A 20,478-nucleotide genomic window follows, 5' to 3' on the forward strand; every position below is an offset into this window, starting at 1 on the left:
TTTAACTCTTCTGAAAGCATGTTCCACACCTCCTCCCTCTCAGCATTTGGAAGGCACTTCAGATTCTTAAATCTTGAGTTGAGTGCTGTAGCTATGCTTAAAAATCTCACATTGGTACCTTTTTTGCATTTTGTCAAATCTGCAGTGAAAGTGTTCTTAAAATGAACATATGCTGGGTCATCATCCAAGACTGTTATAACATGAAATATATGGCAGAATATGGGTAAAACAGAGCAGGAGACATGCAATTCTCCATCAAGGAATTCAGTCACAAATTTAATTAACACTTTTTTTTTTTAAACGAGCATCAACAGCATGGAAGCATGTCCTCTGGAATCATAGACTATTAGGGTTAGAAGGGACCTCAGGAGGTCATCTAGTCCAACCCCCTGCCCAAAGCAGGACCAATCCCCAGACAGATTTTTACCCCAGTTCCCTAAATTGCCCCCTCAAGGATTGAACTCACAACCCTGGATTTAGCAGGCCAATGCTTAAACCACTGAGCTATCCTTCCCCCTAAGCATGAAGGGGCACATGAATGTTTAGCATATCGGGCATGTAAATACCTTGCAATGCCAGCTACAAAAGTGCCATGCGAACATCTGTTCTCACTTTCAGGTGACATTTTAAATAATAAGCGGGCAGCATTATCTCCCATAAATGTAAACAAACCTGTTTTTCTGAGTGATTGGCTGAACAAGTAGTAGGTCTGAGTGGCCTTGTAGGCTCTAAATTTTTATATTGTTTTGTTTTTGAGCGCATAAGAACAGTTACACTGGGTCAGACCAAAGGTCCATCCAGCCCAGTATCCTGTCTACTGACAGTGGCCAATGCCAGGTGCCCCAGAGGTAGTGAACCTAACAGTTCACAGAGGGAATGCAGTTATGTAACAAAAAAATAAATAAATCTACATCTGTAAGATGCACTTTCATGACAATGAGATTACACTACAGTACTTGTATGAGATGAACTGAAAAATACTATTTCTTTTGTCATTTCTACAGTGCAAATATTTGTAATCAAATATAATAATATAAAGTGAGCACTGTACCTTTGTATTCTATGTTGTAATTGAAATCAATATATTTGAAAATGTAGAAAAACATCCAAAAATATTTAATAAATTACAATTGATATTCTATTGTTTAACAGTGTGATTAAAAGTGCGCTTAATTTTTTTTAATAGTGCTTAATTTTTTTTTGAGTTAACTGCAATTAATTGACAACCCTAATTTAAATCTAGGTGTTCCATCCCCTAAGGACTGACTTTACAGTTTAGGGATATGGTACCCACCCATATAATAGTACTATGTCTCTTCACTGTTTCTTTTTGTTCAGTAACTGGAAAATAAAAATTTGAGGGCTATCACAATAATAGGGATGACATTTCAAATGCATGAATTTGTCCAATTCTCTTTTCTAGTGATTACTTTAAAAAAAATCTATTAAAATCATTATTGTTGGAAGCATTTCTTATCAGAATGTTTGCTTACTACTGTATGAAAATTCCATGGCAACTCTGTCCATCTCTTTCTTTACCTACTACACACATGTATCTAGAAATAAATTAAATTTCAAAACTCTAGCATTTCACTTTAAATTATGATTAAAATTGGCAGCTGCGTATGATGTAAATCATGTCAAACCAAGCACTTATTTGGCAATCCAGGCAGATTTACCCAGGTTAGAGCTGGCGCTTTCCAGAAGAGACTCCCTTTGACACAAAAGCTGTAAGTATACTCATTTCAACCTTATGGCCCCCCCTTTCCTCTCCCAAAGAACTTGCCTACTGGCTACAATATACTTCCACAAAGGAAATCTCAACTGTGGTATCTGCAGTGCCTTGGAGGTATGCTTTGTAGGGTATTAGGCCTGGTCTACACTATGGGGTTAGGTCGAATTTAGCCACATTAGGAAGATTTAAAAATGAATGCATCCACACAACCAACCCCGTTCCGTCGACCTAAAGGGCTCTTAAAATCAACTTCTGTCCTCCCCCCCAACGAGGGGATTAGTGCTGAAATCGACAACGCTGTGTTGAATTTGGGGTAGTGCAGACGCAAATCGACGGTATTGGCTTCTGGGAGCTATCCCAGAGTGCTCCATTGTGACCGCTCCAGACAGCGCTTTGAACTCTGGTGCACTAGCCTGGTACGCAGGAAAAGCCCCGGGAACATTTGAATTTCATTTCCTGTTTGGCCAGCATGGCGAACTCAGCAGCACAGGTGACCATGCAGTCCCCCCAGAATCGTAGAATGTAGAACGTTTCTATGCTCCCCCTATCATCTCTGTCCCTGAGGTTATTGCAGATTAGAAGGCGAAAAAAAACGCACTCACAAGGACATGTTTTCCGAGCTCATGCAGTCCTCCTGCACTGAGAGGGCACAGCTTAATGCATGGAGGCATTCAGTGTCAGAGGCCAGGAAAGAATTAAGTGAGCGCGAAGAACGGAGGCAGGACGCGATGCTGAGGCTAATGGGGGAGCAAATGGACATGATGAAGTGTCTGTTGGAGCTGCAGGAAACCCAACAAGAGCACAAACCCCAGCTGCATCCACTGTATAACCACTTAACCTCCTCCCCATGTTCCATAGCCTCCTCACCCAGATGCCCAAGAATGCCGGGGGGGGTGTCCTTTGGGCACCCTGCCGCTCTGCTGCAGAGGATGGCCCAAGCAACAGAAGGCTGTCATTCAAACAGTTTGATTTTTAGTGTGGCTACAATAAGCAATGTGGCCTTGTTTTTCCCTCCTCCCTCCTCCCACCCAGGCTACCTTGTCCGTTATCTCTCTCTTTTTTTTTAATTAATAAAGAATGCATGGTTTCAAAACAATAGTTACTTTATTTTGAAGGGGGGAGGGTGGTTGGCTTACAGGGAATTAAAATCAACAAAGGGGGCGGGTTTGCATCAAGGAGAAACACACACAACTGTCACACTGAAGCCTGGCCAGTCATGGAACTGGTTTTCAAAGCCTCTCTAATGCGCAGTGCACCTAGCTGTGCTCTTCTAATCGCCCTGGTGTCTGGCGTGAAATGATTGTCTGCCGCTGCTTTCATGGAGGGAGGGAGGGAGAGAGGGGAGAGTGACAACATGTACCCAAAACCACCCACGACAATGTTTTTGCCCCATCAGGCATTGGGAGCTAACCCAAAATTCCAATGGGCAGCAGAGACTGCGGGAACTGTAGGATAGCTACCCACAATGCACCGCTCCGTAAATCAATGCTAGCCACGGTAGTGAGGCCGCACTCCGCCAACTTAGTGAGGACATACGCAATCAACTGTATAAAATAGACTTCTAAAAATCAACTTCTATAAAAATCAACCTAATTTTGTAGTGTAGACATACCCCTAGATAGTCATTACGTTTGATATGGTTATAATCTTTTTGCATAGATCAAGTGTTAGAGAGGCAATTATTTTGGCTGCTGTAATCTGGCCACACGTGAGTGTTATGCAGACTCTAAAATAGAGCTAAGTGTCACTAGTTTAAACATAGCTAGAAATCTGTACACTGTATAAAACTGCATACAGCACAGAACAAAAGTAGTCCAACTTTGTTTAGCTTTTTTTACATTCATATAAATTACCTTGTACTTCACATTATGATTTATGTCTGTATTTTACCCTCAAGCTATACCACCAGAGTCAGCTGCTCCCACCACTTGCTCTAAATGAAAATAACTTTGCCAATCAGTTTAATCACTGCAAGGTACAAATAGGTTTCCTATTTTGAACAGCATTTTCAGGCTCTGAAAAATGAGGATGATCTGCTTTATCCACCCTTTTGGATAACAGGCCATCAGACACCAAATAAGATTTCTCAGATTTTAAATATAATATGTCATCGTATCTGCTTTATATAAATAGCCTTGACATTTTGTTTTTATGATGCCTAAAGATGAATTTGCAAGCCCAACTCTCAGTCATAAAAGTATTAAAAACACATTGAGATTGAGCACAGCTGTCAAAAAATTCTAAGTTAATATAAACTGATATTTGCTAAAGAAAACTTCTGTTGCACTGAAACTCACAATATATGAACACCAAATACTGCAAGTAGTAAAACATTTTAGACAGCCAGGGTCAAGCCTCTCAGCACTAAATCTAAAGTTTCCAAGGAGGTTTGCGCCTCATTTTTCTCCCCACCACTAGAAGAAAAAAAAAAAGATCAGACAGTAAGTTTCTCTAGTACCAAGAACTGTCCAGTAGCAGAACCACAGAGGGAGCAAGGGGAGAGACACAAGCGGATTGAGCTGGGAAAGGTTTAAACATACACAAGGGTAGGCCTGTGTTCTCCACAACCAACTAAGAGGTTGGGATGAAGGGTTCTAAAAAGAGTTCCTCAGGGCCTAAATCACACAGTGAGAGTTTTAAAATGTATTAAATATTTCCTAGATCTATTCCTACAAATGCCTAAAGCGATTACTGCCACTGCCTAGAACTAGCATGTTACCCCATATTGTATGCAGTGAAAGAAACTAGTTGTAGGCCCAAACTTTATATGGCAGAATCAGGACCTTGCTGCACTAGGCACTAAAGAGATGCATAATGAAAAGACAGTGCTTGACTTACAATCTAATATAAGATATAAAACATAATATGAATGAGTTAATTAATTTTAATTCGAATATTTTTAAATTTTTAATATTTCCTAGCCTAACTGTGAACCCAAGAACAACATGCTAGAGTAAGGAAACTAGAGAGTGAAAGTGACTAGGAAATGTCAATGACAATTACCAGTTTTGTTTCACTGTAGAGGCTGAGTTTTTTATTTATTTCCTGAGCACCAGAAGTGCCCTCTGCTCTATTAAATGCAAAAAAGAAAAACAGCAAGAACTGTAAACCACTCCCATTGCAAATGAAGCATAATTAGTAAGGGCTGTGATAAGGAACACAAAATATATACACACAGACAAGTCTCTTAAAGATCCCATTCTAGACAGCATATAAAAAGATCATAGATGCAACCTGCAGCACTGAGGAGAATCCCTTATGATTCCAACAAGAAGACACTAGGGAAATTTCTTAGCGACTATTCTCATGATAAACCGCTACAAACAACAGATATTAACAGCACAGGGCCCAGACTTCACAAGCATACAGACAAAAAGTGACAGACAGATGACCACAGCATGACTAACCACACATTGGAAGTCATGGTCTTCCCAGCTTTGGCTGCTACAACACAACACAACACATATGGGGCTAGCAAGCCCAATCCTTTTAAAGAAGAAGGAAGACTCAGTGAACAGCAAGGCTAAGTCTGAGCATTTTATCAGTGTACTGGGAACTCTCCACAGAGATAGTGCTGAGAGTTACTGCAGTACACCCTGCACTTGCATTCCAAAGCAGCAAAGCAAGCCAATGGACAATTGCAACAGTATGGTAATAGTGGTACCATGAAAATATATGTTACTGATGGTTCCATTAAGTCAGAACACTACAGTGCGTGTCTCAAACACCTATGTGCACCACACTAAATCCGGGCAAAATTTCCTGCATGCTCTCCTATGACACTTTGAAAAAGCAAAGAGAATAAGGAAGAAAGGGGAAGGATGGTTCCAGTGGTTACAGAGCTCATCTGGGAATGCTGGGGCCCAAACAGGTCGCACAGGAGTGACTGCGATCATGGGATCAACTTCCCATAATGCATTGTTAACCATCCCCTAATTTTAAATGTATCACATACATAAACTTATATATAATGTTTGGACCTTTTTTTCTAACCACAAACCTGCCTGGCCCTCCTCACTGCCTGCCATCTCACACAGAAGCATGGAGCCTACATGGCTCTGAACTGTTGTCGTGAGCATTGCAAGCCCAAGGTGCATAATCCTCTAGTACTTGCAGAGCAACAAGCATAGAAGTGGAGTGTGACATTATACTCTATGTTCTTTATGAAAATATGCTTATGATATAGATAGGACATAGCTAAGATATACTTTACACAAGATCATTGATAAAGTTATGACCTACTGAATGTGTTTATCCAATTTGTATGCATGTATCATTTTTGTATCTGAAGCTGGGAATATTGATCATGTCTCTGCATTTCAAATGTGCTATGTTGGATGAGGCCAGACAATGTGAGTGGCTCACTGAGGAAATAGGGCTTATCCCAGGAACTGTGTGCAATAGAAACCTCTCAGAGATAGCTCTACACAATGGGAACTGTTTGACTCAGGTCACAGCAAAAGAACCTTCCAGCAAGTGGGGGGAAGATATAAAAGGGGGACAATGACATGAGGGGGGTCTCACTCTGGGAAGATGGACACTTCAGCTCAGACCAGCATACTGAGAACGAGAAGGATCTGATATTATCAACCATTGAATAATAATCCAGGTGTGTATAGTATATCTTGTGTCTACATATGCAGACATAGGCCTTTTCCTCACTGCTAAAAACCTAATGAGAACACCACAAGACAAGTTAAGTTTTAACTGTGAGGACAAAGCTCAAGAAAATGTCTCAAAAATTAAATGAGAGAGCAATGAGGTAACGTGAGCATCATGGCTCTGAGTGTAATTTTTGTGGTGATACACACACATATGGAGCAAAAAGGTAACAGTGACAAAAATGGAAGTCTGTATAAAGCACAATGTAGATTTTTCTGCCTATGAGCTTGCTTTCAAAAGGGGAATTCATATGTATTTCACATATTTATAATGCTTTTCACTACTCTCAATATTTTGTGTGCATTCAGTGTTTCTTTACTAATAGATTGTATGACCTACTATGCAGTCGAAAGGGACTAAAAGATTTTTTTTAAAATGCTCAGACTTTCATTAAGGGTTTTTCATGCAATAGCCATGAAATTCCACTTGCAAAGTGTTTTAAACAGTCCTGAAAAGATAAGGAATGTGGGCTTGGTCCTCTCTACTCCAAAAATGTGTTTGGTATCAAGTGTTGTCTAATAAGTACTGTGAGGATGTTGACTAAGCACCTTGTCATACAGCTAAAATGTGACTTATGATTTCTTGAGTAACAGACATCATGCACGCAAGGCTGTGACACTGTGACCCTGAACCCCTTAATTAAGAATTGTCATATGATTATGAGATGTGATGTACAAATGCATGCTTTTGCTTTTTAAAGGTTTTTCATGCCTGTTATCATCATGATACATAAATGTGTGTAACATGGGTTTATGTATTTCAGATTCTTCAGAATTTCAGAAAACTGATTTTTCAAAAACACCTTGACTAGGAAAGGAACTAGGAAACATCAGTATGGCAGATAAGGTGGGTAAGAAGAGGGTTTTTATATATATTCTGTTGATTTCTCAATATATTAAACAATGTCTGCAAACACTGCTACTTGTGCCTTTTTTTAAATTCTCATTCTTGTGCTGTATCCTGAGTTACTATGATTTCACTTTGTTAAAATGTTACAGGTGATCTCCTTATTTCAAATGAAATGTGATTTCCATGGATCAAATGCTGCCAGACTTTGTAAACCAGAAATACTTTGAACTTATGCACAGAGCTCAAATTTATTTATGTAGCCCTTGTGATTGGCCTATGACTGATGCTGCATTGGGGAGTTTGCTGAGTTCGGCTTTCCCTGCGTATGTGTCTGCAATTTTCATGTTATACCTACAAAATAAACTGATTATTATATGCATAGATATTTGATGTTTGCAATGTTGTGAATGTTAACAGTGTGTAATGTTCTCTTCTGTGATCAATACTCAGTGAAATCTTTTGAGGAAAAAATTGCACAGGTATTGCCATATAAAAGGAGTAGCACATATCCAGAAGGAATGAATAAAGCAGGAAGACTTAACCTGTGTCGATTTGCTGCCAACTTTTCTTTGGAAGGTAAGCAATTCTTTTCCTCAAAATACACAGAACACAATGGAATCTTCAGCATATATATGATGGTCCTGATCTCCCAACACTGGGATTACTTGAAGTGTTAAATTTACCTTCACTGGGACCAGGATTAATTTTCTTCACATTTCCAAGAAAAACTCCTTTGCCTACTGCAACAGGGCCTCCTTGGTCCCGCTTCTGTCTCGCTATACAAACCATGCATCGATCCTTGTTCTGGTTCAACACCCTGTGCAGTTTATTTATAATTGAGTCCCACCTACAGCTGCCAGCTATCCAGTTTTCTACCGCAATGGCTGGTCAAAAACGGACCCTGGCGGCTCTGGTCAGCAACGTTGACTGGGCCAGTAAAAGTCCAGTCGGCAGCGCAGCATGGCTAAGGCAGGCTCCCTGCCTTCTGTGGCTCCGCATGCCTCCCAGAAGGAGTGTCATGTCCCTCCCTTCTAGCTCCTAGGCAGCCAGGTGGTTCTGTGCACTGCTCTGCCCCTTCGGCAATCACTGGCTCCGAAGCTCCCAAGCAACCGTGGCCAATGGGAGCTGCAGGGGAGGCGCCTGTGGATGGAGCAGCGTGCAGAGATGTCTGGCCGCACAGGAGCCGGAGGGGGGACATGCTGCTGCTTCTGGAAGCCGCCTGAGGTATGCACCGCCCCGAGACTGCACCCCTCACCCTCTCCTGCACCCCAACTCCCTGCCCTAGCCCTGATCCTCCTCCCGCCCTCTGAACCCCTCAGCCCTAGCCTCGAGCACCCTCCTGCATTCTAAACCCCTCATCTCCAGAGCCTGCACCCCTACACACATCCCACCCCCTGCCCCTCCTTCACCTTGAGCCCCCTCCTTCACCTTGAACTCCCTCGTTTCTGGCCTCACCCCAGAACTCGCTCCCCTAGTCCAGAGCCTGTACCCCCTTCTGCACCCCAATGAAAATTCGAGTGAGTGCGGGGGGGGAGAAGGGGCCCAGCAAGGGTGGGGCCTCAGAGGAGGGGCAGGGCAAGGGTGTTTGGTTCTGTGAGAGTAGAAAGTTGGTAACCCTAGTCCTACCACCTTCATAGCATACCTAGCACCTTTACAAGCAAGGGGAGAGCAATCTCTCTCTCCTTCTCACTGCCTGCTTTCCCCCCTTTTCACTTCCCTCCTGTGCCTATTTGTGGGCTCTGGCTAATGGCTTAACTAGCCTTTCTGGCCTGCCCCACACACTAATTAGGTCTGCCTCATATGCCTGATTGGAGGTGCTAGGAATAGAGTGCGGACTCAGGGTTTCTTACCTAGCACTCTGTCGTACCTACATATGTAGGCACTGTAATAATGTATTTCTCAGTTATATGACAAAAGAGTATGAAATATAAATATTACCAAAAAACCCTAAATTTTATATTTCTTAAGTATGTTATCCAGTGTATCCTACAAACAACAGTCCATAAATGTTCACTGAGCAATGAGTTCTCATTTAAATTTTTTATTTAACATCTACTCATAGTCATATATTGAAATGCCACCCACCCACCCCTTACCAAAGGCAGGACGACCCATTCAGTATTCAGATATCTTGGATATGCATATGCCTTATAATGAATCTATGACTTTGAAAATATCTGATAATTGCTTAAGCACAGCAGGTGATGTCATCATCACATCTTCATCTTCTCTGATTATCAGAGGGGGCACTTTTTCATTCTGCCAAAGGAAGAAAGGTTGTCATTGTGCACACCATAAAACAAGCCCTACAACTCTTTGAACAGTATCATGAGAGTCCACGGGGTGGACATCAAGGAACAGTCCAAACAGCAATGCCCATGAACACAAGATACTATTGGCCTGAGATGACAAAAGACATCGCCGATTGGGTCTGTACCAGAATAAAACTAAATCCTGGAATATTTACTTTGTATTATAAATTCAAGTTTTACATTTACATTGCAAAAAACAGTAATTATACATTTGCTGCAAAATATACAATCCTTTCCCTTGCAATAATATTTTCATACAAGAATTTTAATGTCATCCAATTATTCCATCTAAACTAGGTTTCGCGATGTCTGCGTTGCCAGAAAGTGGGAAAGGAATTAAATCTGGATACCACCTTGAAAAGTATAAAGGTGAGTTTTCAACTCTGAGACATCTACTAAATTTCTTCAGAATTTCCTTTTACCTTCCTTCCTGTGTCAAAGTATTAGAAATGTTCTTAGTGTGGACTCCATATACATGATATCAAGTCTCATTCTCTTCCCTTAAAAACTGTTAAGAAATCTTATAAATAGAGAGTCAAACATAATTGCTTATCATTATCCATTTTTACCACTGCTACACAATGAGGCCTTTCATGCATTGCATTCGTTGGGAATTAGAGTGACACAACAGAGTGCAACAATGAGCTCTATTGCTCCTTGCACTGCCATATTTCTGCAGGTTTATTATGGTATAATTTTTCTTATAAGTATTCCTGTATTACTTTTTTGTTGACTTCCTTCTGTTTATTTCTTTTTGTTCTGTTTTTACAAATGGAAATTAGATTCTGATAGTGTAGTTGTGGAACCCACACCACAGTGATCAGTATGCTTGCTACTTAGGGGCTTATTGAGAATATGAAATAAGAGAAATCCAAAATATGACTCCAACCGGTTCCCTAACATACAGGTCATGTGGCCCTTTGAATTGGTGGGAATGGATTTAATAGGGCCATTACTGGCAACAAAGAAGGGATACCAGTGTATATACGGACAGCCACAGACTCTCTTACAAGATGGGTTGAAGCATTTCCCTTTCGAAATAAGTCAGCATCTGAGATGTCAAAGAAAATGTAAAAAATTATTCAGCGATTTGTATGGCCACAGCGTATACTGACAGACCGCAGGTCAGAATTCATTAATGAGGTAAATACTTATTTCTGAGGTTGTTTTTGACTATGTCTTCAACCACACTTTCAGATCACAGACAGCTGACAGTGAACATGTGCTTCATTGCCCTTGTGAGTTTTCTTTATGGGCATTTTTACTGACAAGTTTCTATTAACTCCTATTCAACTTTGGCAAGGATTACTGCTGGTCACCTCATCGGAGCTGCTATAACATTTTATTCTTTGGTCTCTTTTTAGCCACCAAACCTGTCCAAAGGAAGGTTTATGGCATAACTTTTTTCTTTCAGTATAACCTAGAAATTTGTAAAAAATTGGGAATACAATGTCGCTTCATCAGCCCATACCACCCACAAACCACTGGATTGGCTGAAAACACAAACAAATCCATCGAAAGGTAACTTTAGGGCTGGGAAAATTACAGTATTAATAGCAAGGAGAATGCACTATGACAGAAGCTACAATTTGCTTCCAATTTTTAGTATATTGCACAGCCACTTGTCTTGCATTTCAAGAAAAAAAAATCATGCCAATGCACTAGGATGGCCTCTTTATGCCTTTTGGATTGCATATAATTTCTCTCAGTAAAGACAGTCCTTTCCCCTCCCCCACAAATAATCCATCACCATTTGTTACAGAGCATTGCGGAAGTTGGTTGATGACACTGGGAGTCACTGGGACGAATTGCTTGGTGACATTTTATTTTCTTTGCAATCAAAACCGAACATAACCTCCAAAATGTCACTTTCGACTACTGTATGGCTTTGAAGCAACATTCCCAGACCAAGTCTCACACAGTTACACGGTAAGTGTCTTTAAGAACCATCAGCTTTCAGGTGCATATGTTATTCTGTGAGTGTTCATTTTACAAACACAACTTCTCCATTTGTTTACAAAGCCAACAGATTTCAAGGAACTCGGTGAGGCATACTACAAAGATAACTGCATAAATATGAAATCTAGATGTGATGCTGACATTGAACTGGCTACTAGTAATATTTCTAAAGCACAAGAAAAGCAACAAATACAGTATGCCAAAACTAAGACTTGTAAACATGGGAAAATAACATTTGAAGTTGGGGACAGTGTCATGTTACTGAATGCGAGAAGGAAAACAAGAAAGGGAGGGCCACTGCAACCTACCTACTGTGGACCATACAAAGTTACCACTGTAGAGGGTAAAAGAGTTAAATTAGAAACCATCTCAGGGAAACTTAGAATCTATGTACAGCATCTCCCACTTAAAACTATTTAAAGAGCCTTCAACATTAGCTGCTGAAAACAGATCACAGGAAAACATGGACATGGAAACTGCTGTGGATGACACTGTGAAAACAGTCGCCTCAGAAGAGGTAGGAGAAATGGGAGGCAATGCACATCACAAGCCTCACGACAGCACATGATAAAGGTGGAGGTCACAGACATGGAAGAAGAGGAGTGTGCAGTGGCAGAAGTTGCAAGCAGTCATTCAAGTGATGTTGATGACATGCCTACCGAGGAGGAGGAAGACAAAGAATGGTTTCTCAAAGGTATTGCTTACCACACACGTGTTTTTAAAGAATTTGTTAACACACTTCCATTTATGAAGCATGTCAATAGTTTCCATGTAATAATGGCTGCAATCATGATGGGCAAACAGAGGAAAAAGTAATTGTGTTACCATGCATGTAATATGCGTTTTTTCTTTTTTTTCCCTAGTAAAATTTGTAATGACCCACAAGATTACAGACAGACTGGAGGGCAAATAAGAAAAATCAGTTTGTATGACACTGCATTTTGTGACCTGATACTAGAAAGATGGCAAGCGGCGTCATCCAGAGGCGTTGCCGCCGAAATGCCACCAAATTTCGGCGGGTGCTCGACCCCTGGCCAGGACATAGGCGCATTTAGATGCCCGCGTTGGGGACCCCTGCTCTAACTACATTTAGAAGAAAAATAGCAATTATTTTAATGAAAGTATCAGAGGGGTAGCCGTGTTAGTCTGGATCTGTAAAAGCAGCAAAGAATCCTGTGGCACCTTATAGACTAACAGACGTTTTGGAGCATGAGCTTTCGTGGGTGAAGTGGGTATTCACCCACGAAAGCTCATGCTTCAAAACGTCTGTTAGTCTATAAGGTGCCACAAGACTCTTTGTTGCTTTTAATGAAAGAGTCGGGTAATAACTTTGTTACATATACTTAATGGGCCCATAGCATATGGGAAGATAACTGAAAGAATGGAATAAAGTCATATCACAAAGAGTTATCTTAATACACGTACAATGGGATATGTCACAGATCTGGTTCTCTAATGGTGAATCTGCATAAATAATATCTATAAGTACTGTTAAAAATGTGGTGGGAGTGAATAGTTGCTATTGATAAAGCAGTTAAATCTGTTTGGATATCTTTATAGCCACGAACAGTAAGCCAAAATTTGGAGACTCAGACTGAGGCTCCAAATAAAATTTAAACTATGACCCCCCCCCCCAAAAAAGAAAAGTATTTGCAAATCAGTTCATTTTTTGGCGTAATTGACACTAATGAATAAATCAAGATTTCTGTTTACAGTTTTGGTCACAATGTAACCGTCATTTGACAACATTTCATTGATTTGTTTCAGAGTGTGTGGAGGACTACTGCTTATACTGCAATTATGTGACCTGCAAAAAAATAAAATAAATAAAGATGGCATGATGGTAAGAAACACAAAATGGTTAAGAATATTTTTATGTGCAGTACAAGAACAAAGCTCATGGCCGAAGATGTAGCCAGCTGCATATTGTTCCAACGTAATAACCTGCCTAAGGATCACGATTCTTGTAATAATTCCACAGTAGCAAGTATTTCCACTGCAGATGATAGAATCATCACTCAAGATATGACTATGTTGAAAGAATATTATTTTGTAACTTTTACCAGTTAGTTGAAATTATCTGGGATAAAAGGAAAGGTCCTTTCATGGATTGAGAACTGGTTAAAGGACAGAGAACAAAGGGTAGGAATTAATGGTAAATTCTCAGAATGGAGAGGGGTAACTAGTGGTGTTCCCCAAGGGTCAGTCCTAGGACCAATCCTATTCAATTTATTCATAAATGATCTGGAGAAAGGGGTAAACAGTGAGGTGGCAAAGTTTGCAGATGATACTAAACTACTCAAGATAGTTAAGACCAAAGCAGATTGTGAAGAACTTCAAAAAGATCTCACAAAACTAAGTGATTGGGCAACAAAATGGCAAATGAAATTTAATGTGGATAAATGTAAAGTAATGCACATTGGAAAAAATAACCCCAACTATACATACAACATGATGGGGGCTAATTTAGCTACAACAAGTCAGGAAAAAGATCTTGGAGTTATCGTGGATAGTTCTCTGAAGATGTCCACGCAGTGTGCAGAGGCGGTCAAAAAAGCAAACAGGATGTTAGGAATCATTAAAAAGGGGATAGAGAATAAGACTGAGAATATATTATTGCCCTTATATAAATCCATGGTACGCCCACATCTCGAATACTGTGTACAGATGTGGTCTCCTCACCTCAAAAAAGATATTCTAGCACTAGAAAAGGTTCAGAAAAGAGCAACTAAAATGATTAGGGGTTTAGAGAGGGTCCCATATGAGGAAAGATTAAAGAGGCTAGGACTCTTCAGTTTGGAAAAGAGAAGACTAAGGGGGGACATGATAGAGGTATATAAAATCATGAGTGATGTTGAGAAAGTGGACAAGGAAAAGTTATTTACTTATTCCCATAATACAAGAACTAGGGGTCACCAAATGAAATTAATAGGCAGCAGGTTTAAAACAAATAAAAGGAAGTTCTTCTTCACGCAGCACACAGTCAACTTGTGGAACTCCTTACCTGAGGAGGTTGTGAAGGCTAGGACTATAACAATGTTTAAAAGGGGACTGGATAAATTCATGGTGGCTAAGTCCATAAATGGCTATTAGCCAGGATGGGTAAGAATGGTGTCCCTAGCCTCTGTTCGTCAGAGGATGGAGATGGATGGCAGGAGAGAGATCACTTGATCATTGCCTGTTAGGTTCACTCCCTCAGGGGCACCTGGCATTGGCCACTGTCGGTAGACAGATACTGGGCTAGATGGACCTTTGGTCTGACCCGGTACGGCCTTTCTTATGTTCTTATGTTATGTTCTTATGTACAATTGGTAGTTTTGTGATTTCATTTTCTCATCTATTATTTATCAAAGGTGCAGTGTGACTCTTGTAAGAGGTGGGCATATGTGCCCTGCCTTCCAGAGGAAATCAAGGAAGAAAACTTGACTAATGAGAAGAAAGAGGACAGATGCAACAAGTGTTCATAATTCAGTTATTTAACTAAAATGTATATTGTATAATGATTTTGTTAAGAGGAGTATTTTTGTTTTCTTCAAATAACACTGCTGAAATATAAATGAGAAGTAGAGAAGTATAATGTTACTGTACATTTCAGTAAAGAAAAAAAGTTAATAACTGTATCTCTAAATATGTCCAGATGTTTGTTTTTTTAAAACTGTTGAAATGAAAACTAAAATGTTCTTGTTTATCTATCTTGTTACAATAATAAAGGTTATATATTTTGAAAAATACCTCTTTGTAGTTGTGTCCACATTTACAATGGAGATTTCACAATGGTAACAAATTATGACAAGGCATCAATCATCCATAAAGGTTTGCTACCTCTGAACTTTCTCATGCTGTGCCCTGTCACACTCATAGCAAATTGGGCTAGAGGTACTTCCCTCAATCACACGTTGCTACCCCTGGACCAGAGGAGGGGAAAGTTGAGAGGAGAAACTGGAGGCACACAAGGTGATGTGACTTGCCCAAGGTTACACACCAAGTCAGTGAAAATCCTGGCTCTCAGTTCCCTGTACTTTTCTGCAGAATCCCAAGTTATAAACTTTCTGGATTCCCCTTGCAAATTCTCCAAAGGCCTCTCTGGTATACTCCCCCACTGTATTTCCAGCAGCAGCAGCTATTACCTGGCAGGTTCATCAAATGAAACTCTCATCTTTCCAAATGTCATCTTGTGTGTATTTCATTTTGTGCTGAGTGAGAAGCCAGATGAAAGTAGGGAGTGTGACTGGACCAGACATGTGCGAGCTGAGCTGAAAGCTCTGGGAATGATAGAGAGATCTGTGTGATACTTGTTTATATCACATTCTGTCAGCTGCAGTATTATGCTCCTAATGTAAATAGCAGGATAGGTTTATTTTGCTAGGCTGCTTCACTGGCTCATTTGTGTGTTCATGGGAGAAGCCTGAACCTCTAAAGAGCTATTCATCTCACCGAAAACACCACATCAGTTTTTCAAAAGAACTCTTTGCCTCCCCACTAGGTTTGTCTGAGTTTGAGATCCTCAGTAGTAACAGTTATTATCCTCTGTCGTGTTTTATACAGATCATCAGCACTTTACAAACTGCAATCTCAGTTATGGCTCTAAAGCTTGAGCAATGGGGTGGAGGAGGAGAAGGTGGTACATCTTCAAGCAGTGGTGGTAGGAGGCATGTTTGTGCTGGTGGAAACCAGGGGAAGCCCTGGGGCCACCAGGAGTACAGTGGAGTGAGGGTTGCCCTCACCAGTATAGAATAGATGTAGCAGCATACACGCCACACAGTGCATGGCTCCTCTGGGGTGCTCAGTACAGCTGGCAGTGCCTTCTGCCCCTACCAGTCTGCCATCAGTGTATTTAGGCAGCAGTAACATTATGGCTTCCACATGCATGGGACTGTTTGGGAGAGGGAAAGGACTTTTTGGCCCTCTTCTCATGACCACCACCGCCAATGCCTCTGTGTGATGGCAGCCATATTTTGACCTGTAATAAATAGACAGGAACTGCTTCTGCCAGGAAAAATTTCAGGTCAGCATAGATGGTGCTCAGTAATGGAAAGTGGAAATCCAAAATACTCCTCTCTCCCCTTTCTACCCAGCCCCTGGAGAATAAAATATAGCTGCATGGAGACAAACCCATCTGGCTCATCTTTACCATACTGACTTCAAAATCTTTTTCTGAATGACCTTTTCATCTCTAATGAGACATTACCCCAGGAGCTTGCTGGAATCTACACTCCCTTTGATCAGAAACCTTTCTCAGTCAAGGCAACAAAACAAGTGCATTGCTGCCTGCTGAGTTGATGAACTATAATAGTCAGAGATCGCACAAGCACAGAAGTATACTGAAGGCGAACCCTAACGAAATTAAGAGTTTAAATTACCCATGTGTCCCGCGTCCCACTACAATGAATCCAGGCGGGCTCGTTTGGAAGCGGAACACTTTATGCTTCCATCCCACACCGCTGTCAAGTTTTAGTAAATTAGGACAAGCCAGCACATAAGAACCACCATATGTATCAGTAACTGTGAATGGTGGTAACCTCCACTACTCCCTCCCTACTACAGGTAGCAAACTCCTACAGCGAGCCGTTTCACACACCCTACACAGGGTGAGAAACTGCTATCTGCAGGCATTAGCTCCACCAAAGCACACTGCTACAGGGAGCAGATTCTGACTCTACCCCGGCGCTACACCACTTCTCCCTCCGCCCGCCCGCCCCCACCCCCATCGCCCCTCACCCCGCCCCTCCCCAACCGCCATCGCCGGGCAGCAGCGACCCCCGCCCAGACACAACCAACCGCCAGCCCCGCGGCTCGAGCCCCAGCCAACCGCAAGCCTCCCCTCCAGGCACCACCCCCTCTCCCCAGAGATGCTCAGCCCCGCACCGTGGGAGGGGGGAAGGGGGCGGAGACTCACCCGGCTCCTGCTCCCGCGGGAGGGGGTGAGGGGCAGCGGCTGTCGCTCCCCTCCCCGCGCGGCTGGCGGGCTGACGGGCGGGCTCGCTCTCCGGACACCCCACACACCCCTGGGCTCTGCCGGGATCAGGCCGCGTCCATCTTTCCACGTCGTCACCGCCGCAGCTTCCCCTCCCCCGGCTGCGTCCGTCCGCGGCCAACGAGCGGCGAGGAGGAGCATGCTGGGAAATGTAGTTCTCTGGGGGACTGGACGTGGGAGCCGGAGGCGCAAGCTGCCCATCTCCTGCAGAGCGCGTCCCCGGACGGGGAGGGGCCGGGACCCGCCCCAGGTAGTGCCCGCAAGGCGGGGGAATCTACCCCCGGTACCATTCACTGGAGGGCAAGAGAGGGGCTTGAATCGGGCATGTCCCCCTTGCAGGGGGGAGAGAGGCCCGCCCTGGCCCCAGGAGCATGACCCGAACTCCTGTTCCTGCTGCGCTGTGCAGCCGCGTGTTCTTGCCCCGTTCTCTGTCTTACTGTCGGTGCCTTAGAGTTTATCTCCGGGATGTGGTGTAATTTACCCTTAATATTAGATGCTTTTAAGGTTGATTAAGGGGTGGTTATTAAGTAACAGGGTAGGGGCATAAGCCAAGAGAAAAGGGAAAGGCTCAGGCCTGAATTTTAAACTTGCAATTAATGTTCAAGGTACATAAGACAGCAGCAGTCATCCAGAGAGGCCTGGTATAAAAACCTAACAAGATAGAGGCAGTGTTAACAACCTGATGTGTTAAAAAATACTGAGACAAGCCCAAGAGATTGGGTTCATTAGATTTAAAGAATACACTTGTTTTATTTGCATTCTGTTTTTTGAAACTGTTAGCGTTCATGTTGGACTTTTTAACAGAGAAAGTTACCAAGGATTGTGGTGGATTCTCTATTGTTGGCAATTTTAATGTCAAGATTAGGTGTTTTCTAAAAGATGGGTTCTATTTCAAGCAGGAATTAATGCATGGATATGGCCTGGGTTATACAAGAGGTTAAACTAGATGATCATATTGGTCCCTTCTGGCCTTAGAATCTACATTTTCATGTTTTTCTTTCACAACCGTGAAAAGTTTACTAGAAACTTTCTATTAAACAAATGCCAATATTCTCATTTACCCTGTGACTCCAGGAGCTGGAGTTTTAAGAAAGAAGATTCGATAGTCTATCTAAAGTACTTATACAGCTCTCTTCACTATATAGAGCACTTCACAATCCCAACAGCCCTGTGAGGTAGGAAAGTGCTGTTATCCTGATTTTACAGATAGGGAGCTGAGGCACAGGGGCTAAGGCTGTGTCTACACTACAGACCTTACAGCGGCACAGCTATGCCGCTGCAACTGCACCACTCTAAGGTTTCCCATGTAGCCGCACTGTGCCAATGGGGGAGAGCTCTCTCCTCAGCATAATTAAACCATCCTCAAGAAGCAGCAGTATCAATGCTGGCGGGAGAGCAGCCAAGTAGGGTGACCAGACAGCAAGTGTGAAAAATTGGGAGAGGGAGTGGGGGGTAATAGGAGCCTATATAAGAAAAAGACCCCAAAATCAGGACTTTCCCTATAAAATTGGGACATCTGGTCACCCTACAGCCAAGGCGTGTTTCGTTTAATAAATACACCCAAGAGTAGAGTGAGATCCCAGATAATAAGATCCATGATGATAAGTTACATTCACTTAGCACCTGTTAGTTAAAAGGTTTCAGAGTAGCAGCTGTGTTAGTCTGTATCCGTAAAAAGAACAGAAGTACTTGTGGCACCTTAGAGACCCAAATAAATTTGTTAGTCTCTAAGGTGCCATAAGTACTCCTGTTCTTGTTAGTTAAAAGATTCTCAAATACTCAAACTATAACTGTGGATTGCTTCATCCATTAATAAATTCCATTGCCTCAGGGGTGGAACACAGCAGCTGTTTAACAGTGCATAACAATATTTTAGGATGGAAAGAAAAAAATTGTATCCCCTTGATTCTACAGGGGAATTTAAGTAGGTAGAATATAGCTAAATTAGTCATGACATCAGAATTAATACAAACTTGGCAAACTCATGCAAAAAGTACTATGGGATCTTAATGATCTCGTGTGGTTGGAGTCCCAATTTTATGTCTCCTCCAAAACCACTAGACTATCACCTACTGAGCCAAGGTGGGTGAGATAATATCTTTTTATTGGACCAACTTCTGTTGGGGTAAGAAACAAGCTTTCGAGCTTCCACCGTGTATTTAACTGTGACACTCTGAGTACCTTTTCCAGACCTGAAGAAGAGCTCTGTGTAAGCTCAAAAGTTTTTGTCTCTTTCACCTACAGAAATTGATCCAAGAAAAGAGATTATCTACACCCACTTTGTCTCTCTAATATTCTGGGACCAATAGGGTTACAAAAACACTGCAGATATTACCTACTGCATCACATACACTACTACCTGCAGGATTTGGGTTTCCTTTGGTTGTCTCATATTTAACTGCTAACTAACTGCATCCATGCTTAGCTTATAAGTTATGATACGTTCACAGTCCAATGTGGTGTGACTCCATCAGTCAATGTCTATTTGACTTGTTTAGATTTTAGTTTTTAAATAATTATTTACATTTAAATCCCCCTTTACATTGGGACATTTATAACCTTGACTCACAGAACTTGTGTCCTCATGGATTCATATGACACCACTTTCTTATAAGATTAGAAACAGAACTATAATATTGCAGTTATTATCCTTCTGATTAATTCTGCTTATAGCCAGAGGCTTTTCTCATTACCTGTTGAGATATTCTGAGATATTCCCTAATGTCTTGGCCTAATTTAATTTTCTGATATTAGTACAGTACTTTCAATTAATGGGAACTCAGATAAATATAAAAAGTTGAATGAAAAGCAACTGTTACAGCAATAGGAACATAGGATTTGGCAACATCAGACTCTTAGGTTATCAGATCACTTACCCTGCTTCTGGCAACATCCAGTATGTTTGTGTATATAGCTATCTAGCATGGTATTTTAAGGTTTTCTATTGTGTCCATCAGTATCTATTCAATTAAGTATCTCATTCTTCC

The 20,478-nt window shown here is 41.7% G+C and overlaps 1 protein-coding gene across 2 annotated transcripts in view; it reads right to left on the reverse strand.

The window, feature by feature from the left end:
* DYM (dymeclin) overlaps nt 1-17,577 on the reverse strand; it is a 334,338-nt gene extending 316,761 nt beyond the window's left edge. For both annotated transcript variants that reach the window (XM_045021710.1, XM_045021709.1), the window contains exon 1: nt 17,414-17,577. The gene's annotated coding sequence lies outside the window, so the exon portion shown is untranslated. The remainder of the gene's footprint in view (nt 1-17,413) is intronic.
* Nucleotides 17,578-20,478: the final 2,901 nt, after the last annotated feature.

The sequence above is a fragment of the Mauremys mutica genome, chromosome 6, assembly GCF_020497125.1.
Source record: "Mauremys mutica isolate MM-2020 ecotype Southern chromosome 6, ASM2049712v1, whole genome shotgun sequence".
Lineage (NCBI taxonomy): Eukaryota > Metazoa > Chordata > Testudines > Geoemydidae > Mauremys > Mauremys mutica.